General features: G+C 47.6%; 1 protein-coding gene across 1 annotated transcript in view; it reads left to right on the forward strand.

The window, feature by feature from the left end:
* The window catches only part of LOC143747602 (transmembrane 4 L6 family member 1-like), a 484334-nt gene that overhangs the window by 189013 nt on the left and 275888 nt on the right, over positions 1 to 19433 (forward strand). The window lies entirely within an intron of this gene.

Genomic DNA, 19433 nt, shown 5'->3' on the forward strand with positions numbered 1-19433 from the left:
CTACATTTGTGCACAATCGACATGAGTCGATTTTATTTGTTCTAGCCCTGAACTGTGGCGGGCTGTGTCTGTGTGTGGGAATGGGCACTGAGACGTGGGCATTCTTACAACACTCATAACACCATCGGCCGTGACCGGAATACCAGAAAATACACTCTTTTGGGATTTATCTGGGTCGCCGTAAAAATGGCATTTGTGTGCAGGCAAGCGGGCTGTGGTGCCGGCTTGTTTACTGCGAAATACACTGGAACAGTCACATTGTTTGGAACTGAACGAGCGAGAAGTTTCGGTGTAGTCTGGCCGCGGCGAGACTTAAACACCGTGGGTCTTAGCTGACTGTATGTGTGTTGGTTTCGGTTTACCGAAAACGTGGCACATGCAGGGTGTAGTGTTTGTGGGCACTGGCTTGTGGGCACATTCACTACATTTAATGCACAATGACATGAGTCGATCTCATTTGTGCGAGCCCTGCACTGTGGCGGGCTGTGTTTGTGTGTAGAAATGAACACTGGGCTGTGGGCATTTTTATTACACTCATAACACCATCGACTGTGGCCGGAATACCAGAAAATACACTGCTTATATGATTATTCTGGGTCGCCGTGGAAACGGCATTTTGTGCAGGCAAGCGGGCCATGGTACCGGCTTGTTTACTGCAAAATACACTAGAACAGTCGCATTTTCTTGGAACTGAACGAGCGAATAGTTTCGGTGCAAGTCTGGCCGCGGCGAGACTAAATTTTATCTGCTGCGAGACCTGGGATCGAACACGGGTCTCCCGTGCGAAGGCTTTGGGTTTTTCCTCTGAGCCACAGGGGGAAACGACAAAAGCTTAAAATAGCTGGAGCATATAATAGAGCGTCATCACAGTTTGTATGTGTTGGCATTTGTTTGCAGGCGTGCGTGTTATACAACAGGCTCATTGCTGCAATATTGAACTTTTTCAGCCGCTCGAACTAAGAGGAGCTGAGAAATGTTTGAGAAATGGAGAATGGCCACTGGATTGTGACCAAAACACACCCTTTCCTCATTTCGCCGGTGACGCATGTCCACGGGGGGCGGGATAGCTTTCTTGTAACGTAAAGAGAGCTAGCCGCGCAGCGGTTTTGATAGTGGCCCGTTTCGCTGACAACTAGCGGGCAGAGGGGGGAGGTCCACAGAGCTCGCCCAGTCCTCACTGTCCGACGCCAGGATAGAGCAGCTGGCCTTCTCTACAGATGCAGCTATCACGTCGTCATTAACGGCGGAAGCGGCGGCGCGCGACGGCCGTTGTACGTCAGCGAGCGACTCGAGTGAAGCTGGTGAAGCTGACGGGCGAACCGGCGAGCTATCACGGGCTGGAGAAGGCTCGGGGCTGTTTCGTCGACCTCAATGGCGGAAACGGCGGCAGACGGCGGCTGCTGTCCGTCTGTGAGGGACTCGAGCGATGCCGGCGAAGCTGGCGGGCGAACCGGCGAGCTTTGGCGGGTAGGAGAAGGCTCGGGGCCGCGCTGGCACGGCGCTTTTACGGCGCGGCGCTACAGCTGGCTGAAGTGCAGGCTCTGAGAATGATGCCAGGCAAGTCCTCAGAGTCACCATCGGCATTAGCTCACAGTGAGGGCATCCGCCGTGGACGAGAGCGAGAGCAGCATGATCCTCACCCAGGCAGGAAACGCAGATGACATGGCGATCCTCTTCACTGAGTGTGGCTCGGCACGAGCCGCAGGATCTATGCATCTTGAAAAAGACACAGCTCTTTTAGGAGAGGGAGAGAGACAGTGAAAAAATGTGTGTCGCAGCGGCAAACACACACACACACTTGCAGAAAAGGATATAACGCCGGAAAGCGTAGCAGGTACGGCGGCTAAAGGCGGCGATGCCAGCGACTTCAGACTCAAGGCTCGTCCCGCTGTGTGCTTTTTCTCAGACGGCGTGGCTTCTCACTCCGGATCCAGCGATGCGGTGATGCTTCGCTGAAGAGATCAGAAATCAGTTGTACCAGCCTAATCGCGCTATGTTTATAGGGCGTGACCACGCCCTTTCTGGCGGGACGTGATGAAATGGGCGCGAAATGCCCCCATTGGATATGTGTCACGCAGAGCCTCTCTCGATAGGCTGCTGCTGTTGCCGCAGGGCAGCCAATAGGCGCGCAAGCCGTCTTAACCTATGTCTGCATGCTGCTGCACAGCGTTTTACATTAATTCAAAATTAAGGATAATTTTTGGCTTCAATATCTCGTGGAAAAGAGGTTTTCCCCATAGCGTAAGATATTACGCAGTACGAGAGATACTCTCGTAAGAGAACTACTCTTACCACTCACTTATAATAACACAATTAACACATATTGCATCTCAAACATTTGTGGCATTTGAATGCAATTTACTCTGCCTCTGCTTATTTAAACATCTAAAAATATGTGAACTGTGAAGATGAGCTAATTGATAAAAACAAAAAGTCCTTTATCTCACCGGGGGTTCGGCGGCTGTGACTGGAGGAGGAGGGATGATCCTAGTGGCGCCAGATTGCGGCAGAGGATCAGGGGAGAGAAAGGATTCGTCATCAGACGGCTAGAGTTCGATTTCAGACATGTTGCAATTGGGCGGGGGCCAAATGCTGGAAAGCTGTCATAGAACAGCTGTAAAATCTGCTGTATACCTCCTGATGTTAGCTAATTGAGTTGACTGGATGAGCTCCTCCCATGACAATTAGGTTAATTATCTGAACGTGCCTCTCCCGAACTTTGTTAATAAAATATTAGCGAGTGAAAATCAGGGCTAAAATCAGGGCTGAAAACTTGTGTAATCGTGCATAAGACCTTGTCCATACTAATACGTTTTCGTTTGAAAACACTTTTTTTCCCTCCATTTTGGCCTTCAGTCCACACTGAGACGGTGTTTTTATTAATGAAAACTAAGCTTTTTGAAAAACGCTCTCCAAAGTGGATAAATTTGAAAACGCCATTTTGGCATTGTAGTGTGGACTGTCAAAACGGAGGTATTTGAAAACGATGACGCATGTTTAGTCATGTGACACATATTGTACCGGTATATATTCATGTTTATACCGGTATTGTGCATCTTATGTGCCATTCACTTTCACACTGTTGCTAAAATGTTACTTTCATATCACAGTTCTGCAAAGACCAAACATATGGTGACTGAGTGCAACCTGGTGAACTCAGTGAATGCTGATATATTTTGCTAAATAGCATTATCCTGCCAGAGGAATTGCGCGATAACTTTATCATTTATTTTTCCATTTGTATCATCTCATTGAGCTTTTGTGAGAATTCCATTTCCTGTACAGAACCTATAGGATGTTGCAAATGGGTGGTCAACAACACAAAATGAACGAATCACTCTCTGAGACAACTCAGTGCTCCTGAGTCATATTAAAGATTCGTTTACAGTGAAAAAAATCACTCATGACCGACCCATCACTAACACTAGTGTGGAGGAGAAGTTTTTGGAAAACGTTAATGTGGATGGACAGCGTTTTTATACGAAAACGCCGTTTTCAAATGTATCCGGATTAATGTAGACGTAGCCTTAGAGATGTATTGTGCATTGTTGGCGGCTTCATTGCACTTTGTGAGATCGTGATGAAATGACAGAGCGACAGCATTAGTGATTGTAAAGGGAGCAGTCTTGACTCGCATTCGAGGCTTCAGCCTATATAATCCATTGAATAACACTATTATTTTTCATGCTGCTAAGAGAACCGACGCCAATTGCATGCTGTAAAGTTTCAGAAGTGACCTGGATTCACGCAGCACGGGATAGAAATATGACGCTAAAATAGTAACGCATTGAAGCAATGTAAAGGCACACTAAATTAATAGAAAAATATTTGTAGTATATATATTTTTTAAATTCTATTCCAAATATTGGTAAAAGTTATGACTTGTAAATAATAGGAATGTAACGACAAAATCTCACGATACGATAATACCTTGGTGTAAAGACCACGGTACGATCATTATTGCGATATTTTAAAAAAAAGAAAGAAAGAGTGACAAATGAAGACTTGGAAAAAGGTGCCATATGTGTTTATTAAACAATGATTAAACATTACAATGATGTACAAATTAACCATGTAATTTCCTGACTCTTTTTTTTATCCTCATAACTTCTGCTTAGAAGGTATATACACACACACACACACACACACACACACATACAGAGAGAGAGAGAGGGAGAGACAAACACACAGAGAGAGAGACAGACAGACACACACACACACACACACAGAGAGAGAGAGAGAGAGAGAGAGTGAGAGAGAGAGAGAGCGAGAGAGAGAGAGTGAGAGAGAGAGAGAGAGAGAAACACACACCGAGAGAGAGAGAGAGAGAGAGACAGACAAACAAACAAACAAACAAACACACACACACACACAGCGACAGACTGACGGACACACACGGGTTAATATTTGGGTGAACTCCCCTCATTACTGTCATAACGTTAGTTTACTCTCATTCGCTTCTGCAGGACTTCAGTCAGAGTTTCAGCGACTGAAGAGAAAAACATTCACAATGTACTTTGTACGACCAAAAAGTAAGACCGCGCGAGACTCAATAGCATTCGTGCCGAGGTCATTATGGGATAGTTAGAATAAAACCCTTTCAAACCCTGCACTCACTGTGCGGGGTTAATGCAGGAATCCTGCAAGACAGAATGAAAATCCTACAGAACAGGATATTGCTGAGCAGGGGCGTTGCTAGGGTCTTGATACATTGGGGGCTTAGCCCAGTCCGCACCACCCACCCCTGCTTTTGGTAACTACTACTTCTACTCAGAGGCACATAATAATAAGCAATAATATCATCAATGGAGGGTCTGGGGGACCTCCCCCAGGGAACGTTGGGCATTAAACACTTCATTTCCTGCATTCTGTGCATTTTTTGTAGTATTTTAAATGATATGTAAAAAGATAGAATGCTTTATTTGTAGAACTGTAACAGCTATTCACAGAAACACAAATAAATAATACATGAATATGAAATATTTTAAAAAATGAATATAAAACTATATATATATATATATATATATATATACTGTGTATATAGATATTTATCTATCTATATTTATCTATATCTATTTATACACACACACACACACACACACACACACACACACACACACAGCAACCCATATATAGAGTCGTCAATGCTGAAATAGCCTACTGTCACAGTTTTACATTCTTACTCGCGTGCCAAGCGCGCGCAACCTGCCAGCTGTCATATAAACTGGGGTCTAATGACTACAGCGCGCAGAGCCAGTTTTCTTGTGACTGCACAACTGGACATCCCATACTGCTAGTTTTTCAGAGGTAAAGTACTTTTTTTTTTTTTAGGTACATTACTTTTAAAACGTATGATCCCATTAGGTTAATGGTATTTAACATTGAAGAAAGTAAAATAATAACATATAAGGATAACCAGATGAATGAGAGTCAAAGTCCCAGTCTTTGCTAGAGATAAATAAATGCCGCTTTCACCTGATGAACATATAAACCTCTTATAAAATGATCTTTTCCAGTAAATGTACCACTATTGTTATTCTACCGTTCACTTGTTAGCACCTTTAAATACCGTTACGTTTGATTTTTTGAATCAAGCTGCTGAGCTCACTGCCATCAGTTGCGCGGATACAATGTCCTCAATCCTTCAATCTATAGCTTAAGCCTTATAGATGAACTGAACTGAAATTTGAAAAAATGTGATATAACAGATGTATTTTATTTATTCTCATTGGTACAATTATTAAAATGGCAGAATTTGTTAAAAGGGATAAAATGGTACGTTGAAAATGTTGTTGTTGTTACACGGGCGCCGCCATGTTGGATTTCAACATTCGACTACGTCACTGGAATGGTAGGCTACTCCGTTGCCAACCAACACTATCAGAGCTAGCTTCTCTCTACCCCCTGCCTTGTCAACAAAATTATTCTAGTCGTGATTTCTAGTATGTAGTGTGAGTAGAGTAAAAAGTACTTGTCCAAAAAACTACTTGAGTAAGAGTAAAAAAGTAGCTTATTTAAAAGTACTCATGAGTAGTGAGTAGTGAATACTGAGCTGCGGATTCTACCCCTTACAATAAACACTGTGCACTACAATTTATACATTTAAAAAAATTGTACATACTGTAATTCACATTATATTTTGTTCTTTGTTAGAAAGATTGAAGAATATCTATCATCCATCTTTTTAAAATGCATCAAATAGAGAGATTAAAAAATACCCAATTTCTCTCCAAAACGGTATCAATGTTAGTGTTTTGATAAATGAGAATCACTAATATTATCAATTACCTCACATAATGCACTGAAAAAGGCTAAGATAGTGAGCTAACACTAATTACACACTTTAATTCCATGATATTAAATATGTTACAATTTAAATGTAAATGCACATTGTTCTAGAAGGCTGGCATCATCCCTTACATTTTACACGGCTACATTTACTCACATTGTAATGCTGATAATATAATTTGTAAGGAAAATTTTGCATTAAATAGGGAAGTTATATCCAGAAAACTTTTACAAAAGAAACAAACACACACACACACACACACACACACACACACACAAATGCATGTCTCTTTGTAGTCTCGGTGAAGGGGTTTTATCAGCAGCATCCACACACACACAAAAAAAAAAGTTCAACATGAAAAATGTTTTTGCGCAAGTGCACTTGCCAAATGAATACGGATTGTAATGGATCAATCAAAAAACGTTGTTTATTAACGAGCTGTAGTCACGCACTGACAGAAATGCAGTACAAGTTAACGCCATGGTTCACACTGATTCTGAATCTGGCGGCATGGCGAGCGCGAGACGCGGCAGTGCACAGATCGTGACGCGCGTCTCTCTATAATGTGATTTTGAAGTAAATGGGAGCGGGAATTCACCGCATTATGAACTCGTCACGCAATACCCACAGCCTCAGACCAAATGTTAGGCCCTGTAGACAGGCCAGCCTATATAAATATCATATTAAGCAGAAATGTGAAATGTACCTTATTAGAGGATTGATATCTGGATTGATGCGTGAAGAATGCACTTCCACAGCAGTCACGAGTAACAGCAGGAATAGGCGGTTAAAGTTGTCTATCCTTAATTTGATTTGATGACAGTCACGAGACCGCTTACTCCAGGGGTCTCCAACCTTTTTTTCTTTTGAGAGCTACTTTTTAAAAAACATAGTGGCCGAGAGCTACTCATGTAATACAATACTTTAATCTCTTAAATAATGTCTCATAACTCTCATATTAACAACTATTTAAACTGTTTTAGACCTAAAAGAGTTTTTGTAGGCTCATATGTCACCCTTAAATGTCAGAGAAAAGAACAGAATCAGAGATACATTTTTTTAAAGAAAATTGTACTTTGCATATTATACTGTAAAAACAAAACGTAATTATAGTTGATTTTATAGTGCATCTTAACTAGAGATGAAATGGCATGGAAATTTCATTTCATGATTATAGTGACCAAAATGATCACGGTTATCACAGAATCCTGTTCAAAAAGTACTAATACTAGCTACACAATAAAATCAATTCACCAAGTTTTATGTCGAAAACCAGCAAATAACAAATATAATTAGCATTAATATGCACTTGTTACATAAACATTAAAATAACAACATTAAAAATGATGGTCAGATTTTAAAGGAGTACTGGACATGTTATCTACTAGTATGTAGCCTACAAGTTCAAACTTTTTTTGACAAAAAAGATTTATAAAAAGAAACCTTGCATATTTCAGCCTTTTGAGTCAAAAAAGATAAATTACTGACGTTTACAATGCACATTAGCTTATCTTTTATTATTAATAGTAAAATTCGGTCGTTGCTATGCAACCATCCACTGCGCTCTCCACAATGACAAAGAAGTTTTAGAAGTTAATGGATTTTTTCATCTCACTGCGCCTGGAAAAAATGAGCGCGTCGCTTCAATTATGAGCTTCCTACATTTGAAATAACGAACTTGAGCGTGCAAAAGACGCTATATGTGAACGGCCCCTTGGCGAGCTACCTCCAATCAGGCCACGAGCTACTGGTAGCTCGCGAGCGACGTGTTGGAGACCCCTGGCTTACTCAATCCAATCACGTTGATGGATAAAAATAAAATACATTTAAAACAAGCATGTAACGAGTAACGACCACAAACAGAAGGAAAATAGCGGAGAAAAAGTACCGATACATCACTTAAAATGTACTCAAGTAAAAGTAAAATTACAAAAATTTTAAACTACTCAAAAAAAGTACAATTTCTGAAAAAAACTACTTAATTACAGTAACGTGAGTATTTGTAATTCGTTACTTCACACCCCTGTGTATCAATTCAAATTAATTAACATTTGAGCATTGTTGTGGGTACCTGGGAGATGATGGAGAGAAAAATAAATAGTATATACAGTGTTGGGCAAGCTACTTAGAAAATGTAGTGAGCTAAGCTAGCAGTTACACTATATTAAATGTAGCTTCACTACACTGAAGCTACCACCCTGGGAAATGTAGCAAGCTAAGCTACAGCAATATGGCAAAAGTAGTTTACTACATCTAAGCTACTTTTTCAAATTTAATTTTTATATTGAACCAACTTAATTCCAAGTCAATGCTATCTCAGTGATCAATAAAATTGTCAATCAAACATATAGGCATGCATAATTTGTCAGTTCAATTGTTTATTCAACTGTTCCAAACCAATTTGGCCAAAAAAACAAAACAAAAAAACATAACTATATAAAACCATATAACTATATAAAACTATAACAAAACCAGGTGTCAAGAGTGTGTGCATCTTTTTCCATTTCTCACGTGTCAGCCCAAGGATTGATATTGGTACGTGATGTCACACCATACGGAGCAGAAGGTGGTGGTAATGCACCAAAAATCTGGTTTGTAGGGCCCTATGAAATCCGTTTTATTTTTTCCCACATTCCAAATTCAGGTTTCTTACGAGAGGTTCTCTCGTATTGCGTAAGTTAGCTTACGCTACGGGAAAGATTCATCTTCTCGAGATATTGAAGCCAAAAAATTATCCTTAATTTTGTATTCATTGTCACGCTGTGCAGCAGCTAGCAGACCTAGAGCAGGCTGTCTAGCGTAATCATAGGCTGCCCTGCGGGAACTGCAGCAGCCTACCACTGAGCCCGACGTGACGTCACGTCCAATGAAGGGCGCTCGCGCCTTCACAGTGTCAAAGCCCGCCAGAATGGGCGTGGCTTAGCGTATATAAGGAGAGCTCGTAGGCTGTATTCTCTGATTTTCATCTCTTCAGAGAGGCTCTTCGCATCGCTGGATCTAGAGAAAAGCCGCCGCCGTCGAGGAAGCGACTAGCCAGCTTAGGACAGCGCCTGAAGAAGCTGGCCGTCTTCGCCACCTTCCGTGCGAGCTACGTTATCCGGCGACGTATCCTTTTTACCTCACTAAGCATCACTCTAAAAGAGCAGTGAGCGTCTTTTTCAAGATGCCTCGCATTTCCTGCGGTTCGTGCACACGGAGAGTGCCACGAGATCTGCGCTCTCTGCCTGGGCCAGCAACACGCAGCCCGCGCCCTCTCGTCTGGGGTATGCGAGTTCTGCGACGCGCTTCCGATGTCGACCCTGCGGGCTCGAGTCGAAGCATTCAACCCCACTCCACCCTTTGCGGGACCGTGCAAAAAGATGCGCCGTTCCCTCAGGATGCCGGAGCCTGTGGCCACCGCGACGCGCTCGCCGGATACCCTCCCACGAGCCTCGCTCTCGCCTTCTCCGCCTCTCCTCACCGACGCGCAGCTGCCGCCCACGTGCCGCACTGCCGTCGCTTCTGATGACGAGGCCGAGGAACAGGCCACTAAGGATTGCTGTTCCATCCTGGCATCGGACAGCGAGGACTGGTCGGGTTCTCACCAGTCCTCCGCCTCTTCGATCCAGGAATCCGGCCGGACCCGGGCTGGAGTGGACGCTGAGCTGTTGCGCCTCCTCTCTAAGGCTGTCGATCGACTCGGGCTCGAGTGGTCGCCGCCCAAGGAGCCTGCACCTAACAGACTCGACGGCTGCTTTCTTCTGAGTCTTCAAGCGCCTGCAGCCGGGGCCGCCCCGTTTCTGCCTGAACTTCACGCAGAACTGGCTAAGTCGTGGAATGCACCTTTCTCCACGAGGCTCCAATCCCACTTCTCCGCATCGCTCTCCCAAGTGGACGGCGCTGCCGAGAAAGGATACTCCGCCATTCCTCCTGTGGAAGAGACGGTCGCAGCGCACCTTTGCCCGCCCTCCGCGAGATGGCACTCAAGGTCTGCCCTCCTGTCCAAGGCCTGCAGAGGCACGTCCGCCCTTGTCGGCCGCGCATACACCGCCGCCGGACAGGCCGCTTCCGCTCTGCACTCGATGGCTGTGCTACAGATTCTACAGGCCGACCTCCTCCGTGAATGGGATGAGAAGGGCCGGGACCCAGCTGCCTTTTCTGACTTAAGAAGCGCGACGGATCTATCGCTCCGCGCTACCAAGACCGCAGCTCAAGCCATCGGAAGGTCTATGGCCGCGTTGACCATCAAAGAGAGGCACCTCTGGTTGACGCTCGCCGACATGAGGGAATCCGACCGCGCCACCTTCCTCAACGCGCCTCTTTCGCCTACCGGTCTCTTCGGCCCAGCGGTGAGCGGGCTCGTCGACCGCTTCTCGGAGGTTCAAAAGACCACGCAGGCCATGAATCATTTCCTGCCTCGGCGCTCGAGTTCCGCTACAGGCCGCTCACGTGACCCGCCGCCTACACAAACTACCACTCAGCGCCCATCTTAGCCTAGCCAGCATTCGCAGTGACGCCAGGGCGGCCGCCCTAGGTCGCGCTCGGACAGCCGTCACAGACCGCCGCCCACCAGAGGGCCTCGGCAAAGGATCGCACTGAAGCCTGAGCATGCGAAGCCTTCCTAGCATCCACAGGAAGGAAAAGGCGGCCGAGTCCCGATGCGGCCGGACTGCCGTCAAAGCTTTTCTCACTGTCAGTCCCCTTCAAACAGGCTACTGCAGTGGTTCATTTAGCAGACAACGAGCCGGTAGAAAAACCCTCTCGCCTGCACACAAACGCCGTTTTAACGGCGACCCAGAGAAATCTAATAAAGTGTATAATTCCTGGTTATCCGGCTCACGCCGAGGGTGTTTTGAGTGTAGAAAAAGTGTCCACTTCCCAGTGTTCACCCCTACACACAAGCACAACACTTCCCGTGTCATTCACAGAGCCCACTCTCATAAAGCAGGCAAAAGCTGCTCGAGTGTTGAATGTAAGAAGTGTATTCAGTCAGGTTATGAACGTAAGTCACGTGCCTGCCGGTGAGTGCTCACGCTTATTAACACAAGCCTCTCCCCGAGCACGGCCCGTGCATTTAAGCGTTGTCACAAAACGCAGGGCGATCAAAACGCTCCCCGTCCAAAGCGATCGGGACTTCAAATTTATGTGTAAGTCTCGTGCCCGCAAAAAAGCGCTCACGCTTACTAACATACACTCCGCCCAAGGCTCCGCTCGCACATCACGAAGTGATAAAAGGGCGCTCCCCATTCACGGCAATCGGGACGCCTCTTATGTATCAGCCTGTCACGGAGGTCAGCGAGCTGCCGCTTGCAAGCACCGAGGGCGCACGCGCTGCGCGCACACCTCCGGTTCAGTTTCTCGACCCCGCGGTATGCAGCGGTCAGAACCCGGAGACCATTCGCCCACTAGCTACATATATAAAAGCATGGGAAGTCATTCCAGGGGTTTCAGAATGGGTGCTGAGCACAATAAGGCACGGCTATTCGCTACAGTTCACTTGCCGTCCCCCGCGCTTACAAGCGCGGACCGCGACAACTGTGAATCCAGAAGTAGCACATCTACTTCTTGCAGAAATAGCGAAGCGGCTGTGCAAAGGGGCCATAGAACTGGTACCGCCTTCTCTGAGCGAGTCAGGCTTCTACAGCCGTTATTTTCTCGTACCCAAAAAGGACGGAGCCCTCAGACCCATCTTAGATCTGAGACTTTTGAACAAGGTGCTTATGAAAAGACCATTCAAAATGCTTACAACCAGGAAAATCCTCGTGCACGTTCGCCCGAGGGACTGGTTTATTTCTCTCGATCTGAAAGATGCCTATTTCCAGATTCAGGTAATACCCCGTCACAGGCCATTCTTGAGATTTGCCTTCGACGGTCAGGTTTATCAATACACCGTCCTGCCGTTCGGCTTGTCCCTGGCACCCAGTACATTTACGAAGTGCATGGCTCTCGCCCCCTTGAGGAATCAGGGGTTGCGAATTATGAACTTTCTGGACTTCTGGCTGATTTCGGCACAGTCAGAGGCAGAACTGCTATCTCACAGAACTGTGCTCCTCAGTCACGTGGAGAGCTTGGGTCTCACGGTCAACTGGACCAAGAGCTCATTAGTGCCCAGTCAGTCAATTTCCTTTCTAGGAATAGAACTAGACTCTGTGGCCATGACGGCTCGTTTATCGACACAGCGTGCGCCGTGTTCGACACCTAGCCGCGTCTTTCCGGAAGGGCAGCATCATCCCTCTGAAGACATTCCAGAGGATGCTGGGCTGTATGGCCTCAGCTGCAGCAGTGCTTCATCTGGGCTTACTGTGCATGCTCCCGCTCCAACGCTGGCTCAATGCTCGTGTGTCTCGCCGAGCTTGGGCTGCTGGCTGCGAACAAATCAGAGTGACTCAGACCTGTATTACGGCTCTGCAGCCCTGGTTAACAGCCGACTGGTATCAGCGGGGTGTTATGATTGGAGCGGTCTCGTACCGAAAGGTCATCTCGACAGATGCGTCCAACACAGGTTGGGGTGCGCTCTTTGAGGGCAGACCGGTCTTTGGCCTGTGGTCAGACCAGGAGAAGCTCCTTCACATAAACTGTCTGGAATTGATGGCACATGGCAATGAGTACTAGCCAATCAGAGGCAGAGCAGGGCAATCGTTTTTTTTTCTGGTTAGGAAAACGTTAGTGAGTGACGTTTAAATGAAAATACGTGCGAGTGGCGACCGTTGCGACTGATGGTGACTGGACTGTAGGAGAGTTTTTATATATTAATTATATTTTAGATATTCTAGATATAGTTTAATATCGTTTAACCCTTTAACTGTCACTGCTCCTTTTTTCGCATAGACATGAAAATCACTATTCAAACTTAAATGGTTGTAATTCAAGAATGCTTTGGAATGTAGACCTATGGTTCGTCTTGTTTTAAAGAAGACATTTGCCATATTATTGCTGAAGTGAAGTATTATGAAATTATGAAAGTTAAACAGAAAAAAAGTTATACAAGTTTGAGTTTATGAAAATGAACAATGTAAAAATATAATTATTTATATTTTATAAAAAAAATATATATATTACAAAATATATTTTACTCTAAAACTGCAAGAAAATGTAAGCCAAAAATCTGAAGAAGTTGTGTTCCAAATATTAGGTTGATATCTCAAAAAATGAACTTTCAGTAAGATTTTATTTGGCCGCAGTACCAACATTTTTCACTAGATGGACAGCCAAGCTTCATTACAGAAGAGAAATAAACTGTACCGTGTGCAGTTTTACAAAACTGGGCACAGTTTACCAATCTGTCCAGATGGATGTAAATTGAAAATCTGTACCCACAGTTTCAAACTATCCGTCCTCACGGATTGTAAAACCGTGCACACAGTTTATTTATTTTTCTCTTCCCGGAACCTAGGGGGGCTCCGTAGAAAAAGCTCTTTTACTGTCTAAAAAGGTACTTGTTTTGGGCTTGTTTTCACGGGCCTGGTTGCTTATTTGTCTCGAGAGATCTGGCAACACTGGTCACGCCAGCAGGGCAGCCTGGACAGTGCCTCGGAGATGAGACTCTGATAAGCAGTGAGTTGAGAGGTAAGTTTGACACCAAGTCGAAAAAGTTCATAGCAGACAGTTAACCCTGCAACAACCACATTGTTACGTTATTTACATCCGCAATACTTTGTTGTCTCATCAAATTTTTCTATGATCGTCAGGTCAGATTGGGTCTACCTTACAGTAGCCCAGTAGTGCACAACACAACGAAATTCAAAAAGCAAACATAAGTTCACAACACAACGGAAACAAGCCGCAACACAACGGAAACAAGCCACAACACAACAAATTAGCCACAACACAACGGAAATGCTCCCGACCACCAGGGGGGCAGGTGGTCTCCGGAAACGGTACATTGCTCTCAATCTCCCATGCGTTATCGCTGGGGGTCTGGATGATTTTCACTCGCACAGACACACACGAAGAATGTGAATGTAAGTAAAAGCAAGTAAATATTAAAATGTATTGTGGCGAGGGGGGCGTGGTTCAGCGAAGTCGGTAGCGGGAGAGCGAGGGCGGAGCCGAGCGGTGAGTAAGTGGGTCAAGTTCAAATAACAAACACCTGTTTGTGATTTCAGTAATTGGCGTGAGGAGACCGCATATAAGCGGGCCGTGCTGACAGCATTTTGAGAGAGGCTGGGAGCTCGTGCACGTCGCGTGAGAAGCTGTGACCAGTGATCGGACTGTTGCTGAAACTTTGACACGTGAAGCTGTATCCAGCGGGAAGGGTGTTATTGGAATCGTGTCCAGTGAAGCTGTATCCAGCGGGAAGAGAATTATTGTCTACTGTTTATTTTGCCTTTTTGATATTTCTGAGTTAACTTTGTTTGAGCGTGATTACGCACCTTAAAGGGGGAAAAAGCCCATAAATAAAAGTGCATGAGTCCCAGTATTCGCCGACCCCGTGTCTCCTTCCATCATCCATGCACAAACGAACCTGTTATCCATCACACTGGTGCCGAAACCCGGGATGGAAGGAGAGGCCGCCGCCAGGCCACCTCTGGCATCGCCGTTTGCGGACATTATCAACGCGCTCGCTGGCCTCCATCAACAACATCAAGAGGCTCTGCTGAAGATTGAGGAGCATCAACAACATCGAGGCCCTCCTCCAGACTCAGCACGAGGACCGCGAGCAGTTCCGGAGCTGGATAGACCGGGAGGCTCGGGCGTCTACATCGTCGGTCCCGACCACGGCCCTTCCCCTCCACAAGATGGGTCCCCAGGATGACCCGGAGGCGTTCCTGGACCTCTTTGAGAGGTCGGCCGAGGCCGGGGGCTGGCCGCCCGCGGACTGGCCCATGCGTCTGATCCCGCTGCTCTCGGGAGAAGCACAGATCGCCGCTCAGCAGTTGCCAGTCCGTAACCTCCTGGTCTATGAAGACCTTAAACGCGCCATTCTTCAGCGGGTCGCCCGGTCCCCGGAGCAGAGTCGTCAACAGTTCCGCTCCATGGAATTCGGGGAATCCGGCCGACCCTTCATCTTCGCGCAACAGCTCCGGGACGCGTGCCGCAGATGGCTGGTGGCCGAGGACCGCGACGTCGATGGAGTCATCGAGTTGGTGGTACTGGAGCAGTTCATCGCCCGGCTGCCAAAGAAGACTGCGCAGTGGGTCCAGTGCCACCGCCCGACGTCGCTGGACCAGGCCATCCAATTGGCAGATGACCAGCTGGTGGCGTGCCCAGGGGTTGGCGATCCCCTCCCGACATCTCTCTCTCTCTCTCCCTTCCTCTCTCTCTCTCTCTCGCCCTGTCCCCGCTCCCAGGTTCCGAGGCGGCTTCCCACCGTGCCCGGCGCCCCGCTGGAGGACCGGGCCCGCAGCTGAACCGGTCCATGCACCTTGTGCGCAGCCCCGGGGAACCCCATCGACGGTTGGCAGCTCGCCAACCCCGACCCCTGCACTCTCCTCACGCCAATCACATGACCCACTTCCCGCCACTGGGATGGCGGGGAGGCCTGGGCCGGCCTGCTGGCGTTGCGGGGACCCTGGACACTTTGTGGATAGGTGCCCGGTGATGGAGGTCGGAACGGTGATCAGGGTCCCCGACGCGCCTCAGGTTGCCCCCGATCAAGCTGGGTTGTACCAAATTCCAGTAAGTCTAAAGGGGGGTACCTATCAGGCTTTGGTGGATTCAGGTTGTAACCAGACCTCCATCCATCAAAGCTTGATTCATCCAGTGGCATTGGATAAGAGCCGCATGGTTAAGGTTCGGTGTGTGCATGGTGAGGTGGTGGGATACCCCTTAGTGCCAGTCATTATTCAATTTCGGGGACAAAAGCATAGTGTGGAGGTGGCAGTTAAGCAGCACCTCCAGCACCCGCTAATTTTGGGGACCAATTGGCCGGGGTTCAAAACGTTATTGGCTCATTTATGTACGGGTGCTTCTGGGTTAAGAAAGAGGCAGGAGAAGAGAGCGGTGGTTCAGGTTGGAGAGGCTGTACCGGGACCCTCGGGCCCTGTCTCAGAGGAACGGAGTGCGTCAGAAAGGGAAATCTTTTCTGACCGCGATGATTTTCCTCTGGAACAGTCCCGAGATGAATCGCTTAAAAATACGTTTGATCAGGTCCGCGTGATCGACGGACAGCCTGTCCACCCAGACCAGCCGCTCTCATATCCTTATTTTGCCGTGATAAAAGACAAGTTGTATCGGGTGACCCAGGTTGTTAGTTCCAAAGAGCCGCCGGGAAATGCTTTTTCAGGCGGCTCACTGTAATCCAATGGCTGGGCATTTAGGGCAAGCAGCTACACTAAATCACCTAATGACCCGATTTTTTTGGCCGGGCATTCACGAGAATGTGCGCAGGTGGTGTGCGTCTTGACGTGAATGTCAGTTGGTGAATCCACCGGCCAACCGAAAAGCACCTTTGTGCCCCCTTCCATTAATAGAGGTCCCTTTCGAGAGAATTGGCATGGACCTCATCGGGCCATTGGAACGATCCGCACGGGGGCATCGCTTTGCATTAGTTCTGGTGGATTATGCAACGCGATACCCCGAAGCAGTGCCGCTTGGCAACATTTCGGCTAAAAGTGTTGCGAGCGCACTGTTTCAATTAATCTCCCGGGTGGGAATCCCGAAAGAGATTCTCACCGATCAGGGCACGGCGTTTATGTCACGCACAATTCGCGAGCTGTACGAATTGCTGGGCATTAAATTGGTTCGGACCAGCGTCTATCACCCACAAACAGACGGCTTGGTGGAACGATTTAATCGCACGTTGAAATCCATGATTCGTAAGTTCGTGCAGGAAGACGCCAAAAATTGGGATAAGTGGTTAGAACCCCTCTTGTTCGCTGTACGCGAGGTCCCCCAAGCCTCCACGGGGTTTTCCCCCTTCGAGCTGCTCTATGGACGCCAGCCCCGCGGGGTGCTGGACGTGCTTAGGGAAGCTTGGGAGGACGGACCTTCGAACAGTAGAAATGAAATTCAATATGTCCTGGACCTGAGAACAAAACTCCACACTTTGGGGCGGCTCTCTATGGAGAATTTGTTACAGGCCCAGGACAAACAACGTCGGCTGTACAACAGGGGGGCTAAACTACGTACATTCGCACCGGGAGATAAAGTGCTCCTATTGCTTCCCACATCCAGCTCTAAATTACTCGCCAAGTGGCAAGGACCGTTTGTGGTCACACGGCGAATCGGGGAACTCAACTATGAGATTCTTCGATCAGATAGGGACGGGGCACATCAGATTTACCACCTCAACCTGTTAAAAAAGTGGAATGAGGCGGTGTCAGCGATGCTGGCGACGGTAGTGAGTGGGGAGGAGGATCTCGGGCCAGAGGCGAACTTAAAATCTCAATCCTCTGCTCTGGCCATTTGCGGAGACCACCTCTCACCGTCCCAGATCACTGACATTCGAGGGTTACAAACGGAGTTTGCCGATGTGTTCTCGCCCCTCCCTGGTCGGACAAACCTCATACAGCACCATGTTGAGACCGAACCGGGTGTGGTAGTGCGCAGCCGGCCATATAGATTACCTGAGCATAAAAAGAAAGTAGTTCAGGATGAATTAGAGGCTATGCTGGATATGGGAGTCATAGAAGAATCCAACAGTGACTGGGCGAGCCCGATAGTTTTAGTGCCTAAAACTGACGGCTCAATTCGGTTCTGTGTGGATTATCGTAAAGTGAACGCTGTATCGAAGTTTGATGCGTATCCAATGCCACGGGTGGACGAATTACTTGATCGGCTCGGCACGGCTCGATTTTATTCGACACTGGATTTAACAAAGGGTTATTGGCAGATCCCCTTATCTCCAATGACTAAAGAAAAGACCGCTTTCACAACGCCGTTTGGATTACACCAATTTGTTACCCTTCCTTTCGGCTTGTTCGGGGCACCTGCTACCTTTCAGCGCCTGATGGATAGAATCCTCCGGCCGCATGCTGCATATGCCGCGGCATACTTGGATGATATTATCATCTATAGTAATGACTGGCAGCGGCATATGCAGCATTTGCGAGCTATCCTCAGGACGCTGCGAGGGGCAGGGCTCACGGCCAGCCCAAAGAAGTGTGCGATTGGGCGCGTGGAAGTCAGGTATCTGGGCTTTCACTTGGGTCATGGGCAGGTGCGTCCCCAAATTGATAAGACGGCAGCAGTTGCGACCTGTCCAAGACCTAGGACCAAAAAGGAGGTTAGACAGTTCCTGGGGCTAGCAGGATATTACAGAAGGTTTGTACCTAATTATTCGGACCTTGCTAGCCCGCTGACTGATCTAACTAAAAAGGAGGCACCAGATACCGTCCAGTGGACGGAGCAGTGTCAGCAGGTTTTCACCCAGATAAAGGCTGTCCTATGTGGCGGGCCGCTATTACAGGCTGCTAACTTTTCTCTCCCTTTTTCCCTACAGACAGACGCGTCGGACAGGGGGCTGGGCGCCGTCTTGTCCCAGGAGATGGAGGGTGAGGAACGGCCGGTGCTGTACATAAGTCGAAAGCTCTCAAAGAGAGAGACTATGTACAGCACCATTGAGAAAGAAGCCCTTGCCATCAAATGGGCCGTCCTCACTCTCCGCTATTATCTCCTGGCGCGAGAGTTCACCCTCTGTTCGGACCACGCTCCCCTGCAGTGGCTCCACCGCATGAAAGATACCAACGCGCGGATCACCCGTTGGTATCTAGCTTTACAGCCTTTTAAATTCAAGGTGATCCACAGGCCGGGTGCACAGATGGCTGTGGCAGACTTCCTCTCCCGGAGGAGGGGGGGGGAGGCTGCAGGCCGGACGGCTCCCCGGCCTGAGACGGGCGGTGGGGGTATGTGGCGAGGGGGGCGTGGTTCAGCGAAGTCGGTAGCGGGAGAGCGAGGGCGGAGCCGAGCGGTGAGTAAGTGGGTCAAGTTCAAATAACAAACACCTGTTTGTGTTTTCAGTAATTGGCGTGAGGAGACCGCATATAAGCGGGCCGTGCTGACAGCATTTTGAGAGAGGCTGGGAGCTCGTGCACGTCGCGTGAGAAGCTGTGACCAGTGATCGGAGTGTTGCTGAAACTTTGACACGTGAAGCTGTATCCAGCGGGAAGGGTGTTATTGGAATCGTGTCCAGTGAAGCTGTATCCAGCGGGAAGAGAATTATTGTCTACTGTTTATTTTGCCTTTTTGATATTTCTGAGTTAACTTTGTTTGAGCGTGATTACGC

The sequence above is a fragment of the Siphateles boraxobius genome, unplaced genomic scaffold (genome assembly GCF_051911475.1).
Source record: "Siphateles boraxobius isolate OS27281-9 unplaced genomic scaffold, OSU_SipBor_1 23, whole genome shotgun sequence".
Lineage (NCBI taxonomy): Eukaryota > Metazoa > Chordata > Actinopteri > Cypriniformes > Leuciscidae > Siphateles > Siphateles boraxobius.